Genomic DNA, 10511 nt, shown 5'->3' with positions numbered 1-10511 from the left:
TTCCCCACCCATTAAGCCCTGGTAACCACACCTCTACTCTGACTATATTAGTTCAATGTTTTAAAATTCCACATATGCATAACTTTCTCTTCCTCTGTTTAGATTACCTCAAACAGCATAATGTCCTCCAAGTTTAACCACACTGTAGCAAATGGGAGGAATCTTTCCTTTTTAAAAAAAAAATTATTTCACCACTTTTTTTTTTAATTTAAGGATATTTGCTTTACAGAATTTTGTGGTTTTATGTAACATCAACGAGAATCAGCCATAGGTACACCCATAGCCACCCCCTCCTGAATGTCCCTCCCATCTCCCTCCCCATCCCACTCTTCTAGATTGTCACAGAGTCCCTGTTTGAGTTCCCTGCATCACACAGCAAATTTCTACTGGCTCTCTATTTTACACATGGTGTAATAAATTCCCATGTTACTCTCCCCATACATATTGGAGTATAGTTGATTTACAATGTTGTATTAGTTTCAGGTATATAGCAAAGTGATTTAGTTATACATATATATATTTTTTTCAGGTTATATAGGTTTTATAGAGTAATGAGTTAGGATTCCCTATACTATACAGTAGGCCCTTATTAGTTATCTATATTATATATTGTTGTTACTTAGTTGCTAAAGCATGTCCAACTCTTTGAGCCTCCATCCGTGGGATTTCCCAGGCAATAATACTGGAGTGATCATCCATTTCCTTCTTCCCAGCCGAGGGGATCTTCCCAACAGAGGGATGGAACTTTCAGCTCTGGCATTGGAGGGTGGACTATTTACCACTGAACTACCAGGGAGGCCCAACCTCCTAATTAACCCCTTACCCTCACCTTTCCCCTTTGGTAACCATATGTTTGCTTTCTGAGTCTGTGAGTCTGTTTTTCTTTACTATGTTTCTAGGCTATTTAGGAAAGATTATGGTTAAAAAAAAAAAAAAAGGAAAAGATGAGGAAAATATTCATTTGTCTTTCTTGAAAAATCTGTGTCACGCGTGCACCCCAATGTTCATTGCAGCACTGTTTATAATAGCCAGGACATGGAAGCAACCTAGATGCCCATCAGCAGACGAATGGATGAGGAAGCTGTGGTACATATACACCATGGAATACTACTCAGCCATTAAAAAGAATTCATTTGAATCAGTTCTAATGAGATGGATGAAACTGGAGCCCATTATACAGAGCGAAGTAAGCCAGAAAGATAAAGACCATTACAGTATACTAACACATATATATGGAATTTAGAAAGATGGTAATGATAACCCTATATGCAAAACAGAAAAAGAGATTCAGATGTATAGAACAGACTTGTGGACTCTGTGGGAGAAGGCGAGGGTGGGATGTTTCAAGAGAACAGCATCGAAACATGTATATTATCTAGGGTGAAGCAGATCACCAGCCCAGGTTGGGTGCATGAGACAAGTGCTCGGGCCTGGTGCACTGGGAAGACCCAGAGGGATCAGGTGGAGAGGGAGGTGGGAGGGGGGACTGGGATGGGGAATACATGTAAATCCATGGCTAATTCATTTCAATGTATGACAAAAACTACTGTAATGATGTAAAGTAATTAGCCTCCAACTAATAAAAATAAATGGAAAAAAAAGTCTGTGTCATCAGATTACCTTTATGATGATGTCATCATTATCTTTATGGTGATACGATTTAGTCACCAAGTAAAAGGAAAAATTAAAGTTGGGATTACATATTCTGTTGATGCTGCTGCTGCTACTAAGTCAGCTTCAGTCGTGTCCGACTCTGTGCGACCCCATAGATGGCAGCCCACCAGGCTCCCCCATCCCTGGGATTCTCCAGGCAAGAACATAGGAGTGGGTTGCCATATCCTTCTCTAATGCATGAAAGTGAAAATGAAAGTGAAGTTTCAGAAAGAAAGTTGCTTTGCCGTGTCTGACTCTTCACGACCCCATGGACTGCAGCCTACAAGGCTCCTCCGTCCTTGGGATTTTCTAGGCAAGAGTACCGGAGTGGGTGCCATTGCCTTCTCCACATATTGTGCTTCAACTGCCAATTTGTTGGGTAATGAAGCAAGTAAGACAACCTCTTATTCAACACCATTATCTCCAGCTGACTGGAAATGAAACTAGATATTCTCTACGAGTCACCACTCTAAACTGTAAAACCTAAAGTGTTTATTTAGGAGAACTTTTATTTTTGCCTCACAATTAGGAAGTCAACTTCTGCAGATACTCACCAATGTCCATGTATCTAAACTTTTTTCAGACACTATAAACTGCTGAAAGTCCAGGAACAATTTTCTGTTTAGATCACAGACCTCAGGAATTTATAGTCTAGCTTGGAGTGGACATGTGATATAAAGTGGTAAAGAAGACAAAAATGTAGGAAAGTAAGATATTACAAATATAAAGCAATTAAAGTACAAGGTACAGGCACATAGAATTAACTTAAAAATGTTTATCTAGATAGAAAAGGGCTGTGGGAAATGAGGAAGAAGAGAGATTATTGAGAATTAAAAATATGTTACTCCCTTAATAAAGCAGTGCTTAATATGTGTATAGGAAGGTGGAGGAGTGAAGGGGCACTGATATTTCCTTGCACATCCCCAGTTCATCAAACAACTGAATCCTTGGGCTTGCATAATTTCAATTTAGTTGACTTTTTAAATACATTTCTTACAATAACCAATAATTTAGCTTTCATTTACTAAGAAAACATACTTAGGTTAAAGACTTAGCCAAGATTGCAAAATTTTTGAGAGCAAATGGGATTTCAACAGAGATCAATATGGCTGCAAAAATTTAGCCATTACATACTGCCTTTGAACTCTTGTAACTCAAGCATTTGGCACCTATGGTCTTTTCAGTTCAGTTCAGTCACTCAGTCGTGTCTGACCCTTTGTGACCCCATGAATCGCAGCATGCCAGGCCTCCTTGTTCATCACCAACTCCTGGAGTTCAAACTCAAGTTCATTGAGTCAGTGATGCCTTCCAACCATCTCATTCTCTGTCTTCCCCTTCTCCTCCTGCCCCCAACCCCTCCCAGCATCAGGGTCTTTTCCAATGAGTCAACTCTTTGCATGAGGTGGCCAAAGTATTGGGGTTTCACCTTCAGCATCAGTCCTTCCAATGAACACCCAGGACTGAACTCTTTTAGGATGGACTGGTTGGATCTCCTTGCAGTCCAAGGGACTCTCAAGAGTCTTCTCCAACACCACAGTTTAACAGCATCAATTTTTCAGCACTCAGCTTTCTTCACAGTCCAACTCTCACATTCATGCATGACCACTGAAAAAACCATAGCCTTGACTAGATGGAATTGTGTTGACAAAGTAATGTCTCTGCTTTTTAATATGCTATCTAGGTTGGCCATAACTTTCCTTCCAAGGAGTAAGCATCTTTTAATTTCATGGCTGCAATTACCATCTGCAGTGATTTTGGAGCCCAAAAAGATAAAGTCAGTCATTGTTTCCACTGTTTCCCCATCTATTTCCCATGAAGTGATGGGACCAGATGCCAAGATCTTAGTTTTCTGAATGTTGAGCTTTAAGCCAACTTTTTCACTCTCCTCTTTCACTTCCATCAAGAGGCTTTTTAGTTCCTCTTCACTTTCTGCCATAAGGGTGGTGTCATCTGCATATCTGAGGTTATTGATATTTCTCCCAGCAATCTTGATTCCAGCTTGTGCTTCTTCCAGCCCAGCATTTCTCATGATGTATTCTGCATATAAATTAAATAAGCAGGGTGACAATATACAGCCTTGACGTACTCCTTTTCCTATTTGGAACCAGTCTGTTGGTCCATGTCCAGTTCTAACTGTTTCTTCCTGACTTGCATACAGGTTTCTCAAGAGGTAGGTCAGGTGGTCTGGTATTCCCATCTCTTTCAGAATTTTCCACAATTTATTGTCATCCACACAGTCAAAGTCTTTGGCATAGTCAATAAAGCAGAAATAGATGTTTTTCTGGAAGTCTGTTGCTTTTTCGATGATCCAGCAGATGTTGGCAATTTGATCTCTGGTTCCTCTGCCTTTTCTAAATTTCAGACTCTTCATAATAATGCAAAAGTAGTACCAAGAAAATTCAATAAACATTTTATCGAGACATTCAAGGATATAAGGCGAATATGCTACTCTATTTGTAGGAAAACTGTTGATTTCAAGGTAACTAATAAGGAAACCATTTTCTTTCACTCTCTTGCCTCTCCAAGGCGGTGTTGAGCTTCAGGAAGTTTGTAATGTGAGCACCAGTGCCATCCTCAGGTCATAGAGCCCAGAGCAAATTCAAATCTTACAGTTATTTTTGAAAATGTCCTAGCAGAACCTAAAGATAATGGTATGTGCCCAACCACCAGATTGTGTTTAAAGTAGTAAAAGCTTTATGAGCACCTACCCTATAGTCCCATAGTGCCTTGTATAGAGTTTGAAGCAACAATAATTCAATACTGTGTTGAAGCTGACTTCTACAATGACATAAGGGTCAAGTGTTAAATTTTTAGGAGTTTGTGAGCTGATCACACACTGTCACTCTTGAAAACTAAATTATATAAACTTAGAGTTAAGTAAGATGCATTGGGCTTTCCTGGTGACTCAGACAGTGAAGAATCCCCCTGCAATGTGGGAGACCAGGGTTCTACCCCAGAGTTGAGAAGATCCCCATGAGGAGTGTATGACAACCCACTCCAGTGTTCTTGCCTGCAGAATCCTGTGAACAGAGAAGTCTGGAGGGCTACAGCCCATGGGGTCACAGAGTCGGACACGACTGGGTGACTAAGCACAGCACAGCACAAGATACATTAGTAAAAGCACACTCAAAAATCACCATCTCCCCATAATTTTTCTATATTTTACTATTCTCTATGTTGCTCTTATTTAGTTTCTCAGTCATGTTCAACTCTTTTGGGACCCCATGTTCTGTAGCCATCAAGGTTCCTCTGTTCACAAGGAACTCCAGGCAAGAATTCTGGAGTCAGTTGCCTTTTCCTACTCTAGAGAATCTTCCTGACCCAGGGACTGAACCCATGTCTCCTGCAAGTTTCCTGCATTGCAGGCAGATTCTTTACCACCAAGCCACCAGTGAAGTCCACTATTATCCACCCTTGAATGCTGTTTACATCCATTGGTTCTCTATAGTGGAAATAATGCTGTTCTACTGCTTATCATGTCCTGGCTTTGCACTGAGGAACATTATATTTGTAGTTCAAAATCAGCTATGATGGGAAAGTTTACATCATGTAAACTGTCAAACACTACAAATGAGGATATGATTTCTTTCTAGATAATTTTTTAGATTTAAAAAAGTCATAGGGAAATGTTAATAATACAGATTAAATTTGAGAGCATATCATGAAAAAAAAAAGCATATCATGTCTGTAACTGTTATATAGTAATACAGTTGACCATTGAACAAATGGAGGCTAGGGTGATCCACTGCACAGAGGTGAAAAATCCATGTGCAATTTTACAGTCAACTCTGAGTGTCCAGTTCTGCATCCACAGATTCAACCAACCATAACTAAATATGCCTATTAGTAATAAAAATTCTAGTGTAACTGGATCCCTAGAGTTGAAATCCTTGTTGTTCAATTATCAACTGTAATGCAAAAAAGTGAGAAAATATTCTTTCAGTATTCAAAGCTACTATCCAAATCAGTAAAGAAGTCACTTAGACTTCCCCAGTGGCTCACTTGTAAAGAATCTGCCTGCAATGTAGAAGGCTCAAGTTTAATCCCTGGGTTAGGAATATCCCCTGTGTTAGGAAATGGCATTCAACATAATTATTCTTGCCTGGGAAATCCCATGGACAGAGGAGTCTGGTGGGCTACAGTCCATGGGGTCACAAAAGAACAAGCATGACTTAGCAACTAAGAAACAAAGCAAAAAGAAGTCACTTATGTCATTGAAAACAAGTGAGTAAAGTTCCAACATATATTTGCCTTGTTTCTCTTTGGTCTCACTCATTAATGTAAACAACATATCAACCAATGTTCATGTTAGAAATACACTTGTGTTAAGTACTGAGACAGCCCATGTATTCAAGGTGCTTAACTTTAGAAGCAGAAATGTATAACTAGAATACATTGTATTGTATACAGCTTTACAGATGAAGAAATGAACTAAGTTGAGTTTTGGAGTCTATCAGGAAAAGAAGTAGATGAAAGAAGGCAAGTAAATTAACTCATAAGATGAGTAGGAGATTTTTGATTTGCAAAGGAGAAAAGAAAATTGCAAGCACATTCAAGCTGTAAGTAATCCAGTTTGGGGAGAATACATGTTAGTAAAAGATTATACTATGCATATACGGCATGAAAGAATAAAAAGATCATCAGCGAACTATGGGAAGCCTGGGGTGACAGGTATAACATTTCAGAATACTTAATGTGAACTTCAGGATGGAGAACGGTTTAGAGGCAAAAATAGAGGTAGCAATACCAGAAAAGAGGCCATGATCATATTCTAAACCATTTCCCCAAAGAAACAGTAATGAGGGCTGGAACTAGGGTTGTGGTACTGAAATGTAGAGGAAAATAAGGATGCAAGAAGCACCATGAAAATTAAAGGACTTGGCAACTTACTGGTCCATCAGTTCACATGAATTTACGTAAAAGAAGTTTAATGTCTGAAACTTCTCTAGACATGCCAGTGGCTCCACATTTGCCCATGAGTTCTCCAAAGCCCAACTGATTTTTCATTTATAATAGAACTCAGGTGTCTGCTCTTTGTGAAAACACAGTAGCTCCATAAACTTTGGGATGGCCTTGATCAATTATGCCTTATCCTTTTTATGAAGTAGAATGATTGCCTGCTTAGCTGTCAGGCTTAAAAAGAACAGTTCCTCTGTGTTTTCTAGAAGGTTGTTGCATTGATTAGTTTACAGCTTAACCTGAAATGTATACCCAAACACATCCTATGAGGATCTAGAGTGCTGCTGACAAGCACCATCAGGGTTTTGGGATGGACTTTATATTGTATTTTATATTGGCTCATGTCTCCCAAAATGTAATTGGCCTATCTTTTGACAAATGAACTGAAGTATCACCTAACTTTATTAAAATTCCATGACAATAATTCACAGTTCTGTTTATTTTGCAAGTAACACACATAGTAATTCTTTTTTTTTTTATAGTAATTCTTTAAATAACTAGATTGTAGCTCTTTTGAATAAAAATCTAACTGTAACAATCAAGGGTTGACTTTTTTCTTCATAAAATAAAGCCAGCTAAATTTACTGGTTTTTTTTTTTCTCTAGATAGTGAGATCATGAAGTTTAAACACAACTATAAATAATCCTTTCCTGTCTTAGTTGAGATTATATAATTTCTTTAATTATCATTTCTTTCAGCTTGTTTTTATTCTTTTCATGTATTGAGAAGTGTAGTTTTCTTACAGAATTGTATGTTACTCTGATTGGAAGCCACAAATTTAATGTAAACCAGTTCAAGTCTTCCCTCAGAGCTGATATATCCTAACGTGTGAAGAAAAGAGGGCTCTGTCAGACAGATTCAATTCAGCTCAACCATTGCAAGAAGATAACTGAAGAACTGCAGAATCATGATGGCAATAGTGAAACTCAAAAACACAAGTGATACAGATACAATATCCCAGGGGGAATCACAATTAAACCAAGTCCAAAAAAATTATTTATTGAATATTCACCTGGGAAGAAAAGAGTGTCTGACAGTTACACTGAGTGGTTCTCCAGCAATGATTCAATGATGGCAAAAGTGGTTTTCTTACTTAAGGATTGGATTTATAAGTGTCATAAATCTGTCTGTATTGAAGAATGTAGCCAAAAATGAGAAAATAGCAATGAGAAAACTTGCCTTTGAAGAAAACCATGAGGCACCATTGTGTTTTAGTCCTGTGGTTGTTTCGTCTTCTCTGCTCGATTCTGTTACTCTCATAAGCTAGGTTTCCAGCTGTCATAGAACTTTTTTTTTTTGAAGAGTTCATTCTTTCTCTAGACAGTGTGTTTTCCACTAAACAGTGTGTTGTAGGTCAAGTTACTATTATATGTAAAATGTCCTGTTTTTGTCTATTTTCTGGAAGAGTTGTGTAATTGTAAACCTTTCTGTTTCTTAAGAAAGGTGGTACATACCTAACAGCTGTCTAGTCATGATGCTTGCTTTGTTGGTCTATTAAGTACTCATTAGATATATATTTTTAGTTACAGAACTATTTAAGGACTTTGTCAGTTTGATAAATTTTCCATGAATTTCAATGGTTTTATTTTTACTCTTTCATGTTTCCACCTCTTTGTTTCTCTTGCATATTGCATAACTTTTCTATTATTTCTGTTGCAGAAATTCTTTCTTCGTTCTGTTTATTCTTTAAAACTATCCACTGTGCTTTGTAATTTTAACAAAATATGAAAATATAACCCATGTGTAAAAGTATAGAGTTGATAAGTGAACAGCTCCATTAATTTTAAAAGTGTGAACACACTAACATAACCACAGCCTACAATAACAACAGAAAATTAAGTTACAGACTCCTAGAATTTTTTATGTCTGTTTCCAATCACTATCCTCTCATCCATAAAATCATTATCCTTATTTCAACCATTGACTAGTGAGGTTACATATTTTTAAACTTTATATAAATTGAGTGACATAGTTTGATCTCTTTAGTGTCTAGCTTCATTGCCAACTTATCAATACTGGGACCTTTTCAACCAACTAAATTCTGATTTCTTTAATTTTATTGACTTCTTTCATTTCTTTTTACTGATTTCAACTCTGATGTTCATTATTTTATCCCATACTTATTAGCTCATCCTTTTAAATTTCTTATGATAAAAGCTTAACTGTTGAATTTAGTTTTTTCTTTTAAGATAAGCATTTAAAGATTTAAACTTCCTCTTAATTGTTGCTTTAGTTGCATCACAAAAATTGTTATATATTATGTTTTATTTTTATTGAAACCTCTCAATTTCTAACTTAATTCAAAGATTTATTGGAGAAAAAACTTTGCATGAGTTCAGTCATTTTCAATTTATAGGGATTTATTTTATGTGTTAGAATATTGCATAAAGTAAATAATTATCCATTTGTATTTGGCAATTTTGTGTATTTTGTTATTTAATGGAATGTCATATATGTCAATTAGGCCCTGATAGTTTATGGTACCATTAAATCCTACATTGTTGTTGTTGTTTTTCAGTCATCCAGTAGTGTCCAGCTCTTTGTGATCCCATGGATCCTAGCACGTCAGGCCTCCCTGTCCCTCACCATCTCCCGGAGTTTGCCCAAGCTCATGTCCATTGCATTAGCGATGCCATCCATCCATCACAGACTCTGATGCCCTCTTCTTCTGCCCTCAATCTTTCCCAGCACCATGGTCTTTTCCAACATATTGACTGTTTGTATCAGGTGACCAAAATGTTGGAGTTTCAGCTTCAGCATCAGTCCTTCCAATGATTACTTAGAGTTGATTTCCTTTAAGATTGACTGGTTTGGTTACCTTGTTGTTCAAGAGACTCTCAAGAGTTGTGTTCAGCACCACAGTTCAAGACATCAATTCTTTGACTGGCTTATTTTATATCTAAGAGTTTCCGAATATGCAACCATAAATGTTGAATTCCTCTTTTCAAACTTTTTGCATTTTGTATTTTGAGACTTTTTCTCATGTGAAAAGTGAAGGTGTTAGTTGCTTATCCTGTCCAACTCTTTGCAAGCCCATAGACCACCAGGCAGGCAGCTTTCTCCATGGATTTCTCCAGGCAAGAATGATAGAAAGTTTAGACATTCCCTTCTTCAGGGGATCTTCACAAACCAGGACTGAACCTGGGTTTCCTGCATTTGCAAGTGGGTCGTTTGCCGTCTGAGATACCAGGGAAGTGTGCACACCACTTGTTGTTCAGTCACTAAGCCATGTCTGACTCTGTGACTCCATTTACTGCAGCATGCCAGACTTCCCTGTCCTTCACTATCTCCTGGACTTTGTACAAATTGATGTCCATTGAGTCAGTGATGCTATCTAACTCTCATCCTCAGCCACCCTCTTCTGCTCCTGTCCTCAATCTTTCCTGGCATTAGGGACTTTTCCTATGAATTGGTTCTTCACATCAGGTGGCCAAAGTATTGAAGTCTCAGTTTCAGGATCGGTCCTTCCAATGAATATTCAGGATAGATTCCTTTATGAATGACTGGTTTCATCTCCTTGCAGAACAACAGACTCTCAAGAGTTTTCTCCAGCATAACAATTCAAAAGCATCAATTCTTTGGTGCTCAGTCTTCTTTATGGTATAAATCTCACATCTGTACATGACTACTGGTAAAATCATAGCTTTGACTATATGGACTTTTGTTGGCAAATTGATGTCTTTGCTTTTTAATATGCTGTCTAGGTTTGTCATAGCTTTCCTTCCAAGGAGCAAGTGTCTTTAATATTATGGCTGAAGTCACCATCAGCAGTGATTTTGGAGCTCAAGAAAATAAAATCTGTCACTGCTTCCATTTTATCCCCTTTTATTTCTCATGAAGTGATGGGACCATATGCCATGATACTATTTTTTGAAACTGAGTTTTAAGTCAGCTTTTTC

This window comes from Odocoileus virginianus, chromosome 10 (assembly GCF_023699985.2).
Source record: "Odocoileus virginianus isolate 20LAN1187 ecotype Illinois chromosome 10, Ovbor_1.2, whole genome shotgun sequence".
NCBI classification, from domain to species: Eukaryota; Metazoa; Chordata; class Mammalia; order Artiodactyla; family Cervidae; genus Odocoileus; species Odocoileus virginianus.
The sequence above is the reverse complement of the archived record's forward strand: the minus strand, read 5'-3'. Positions refer to the sequence as shown.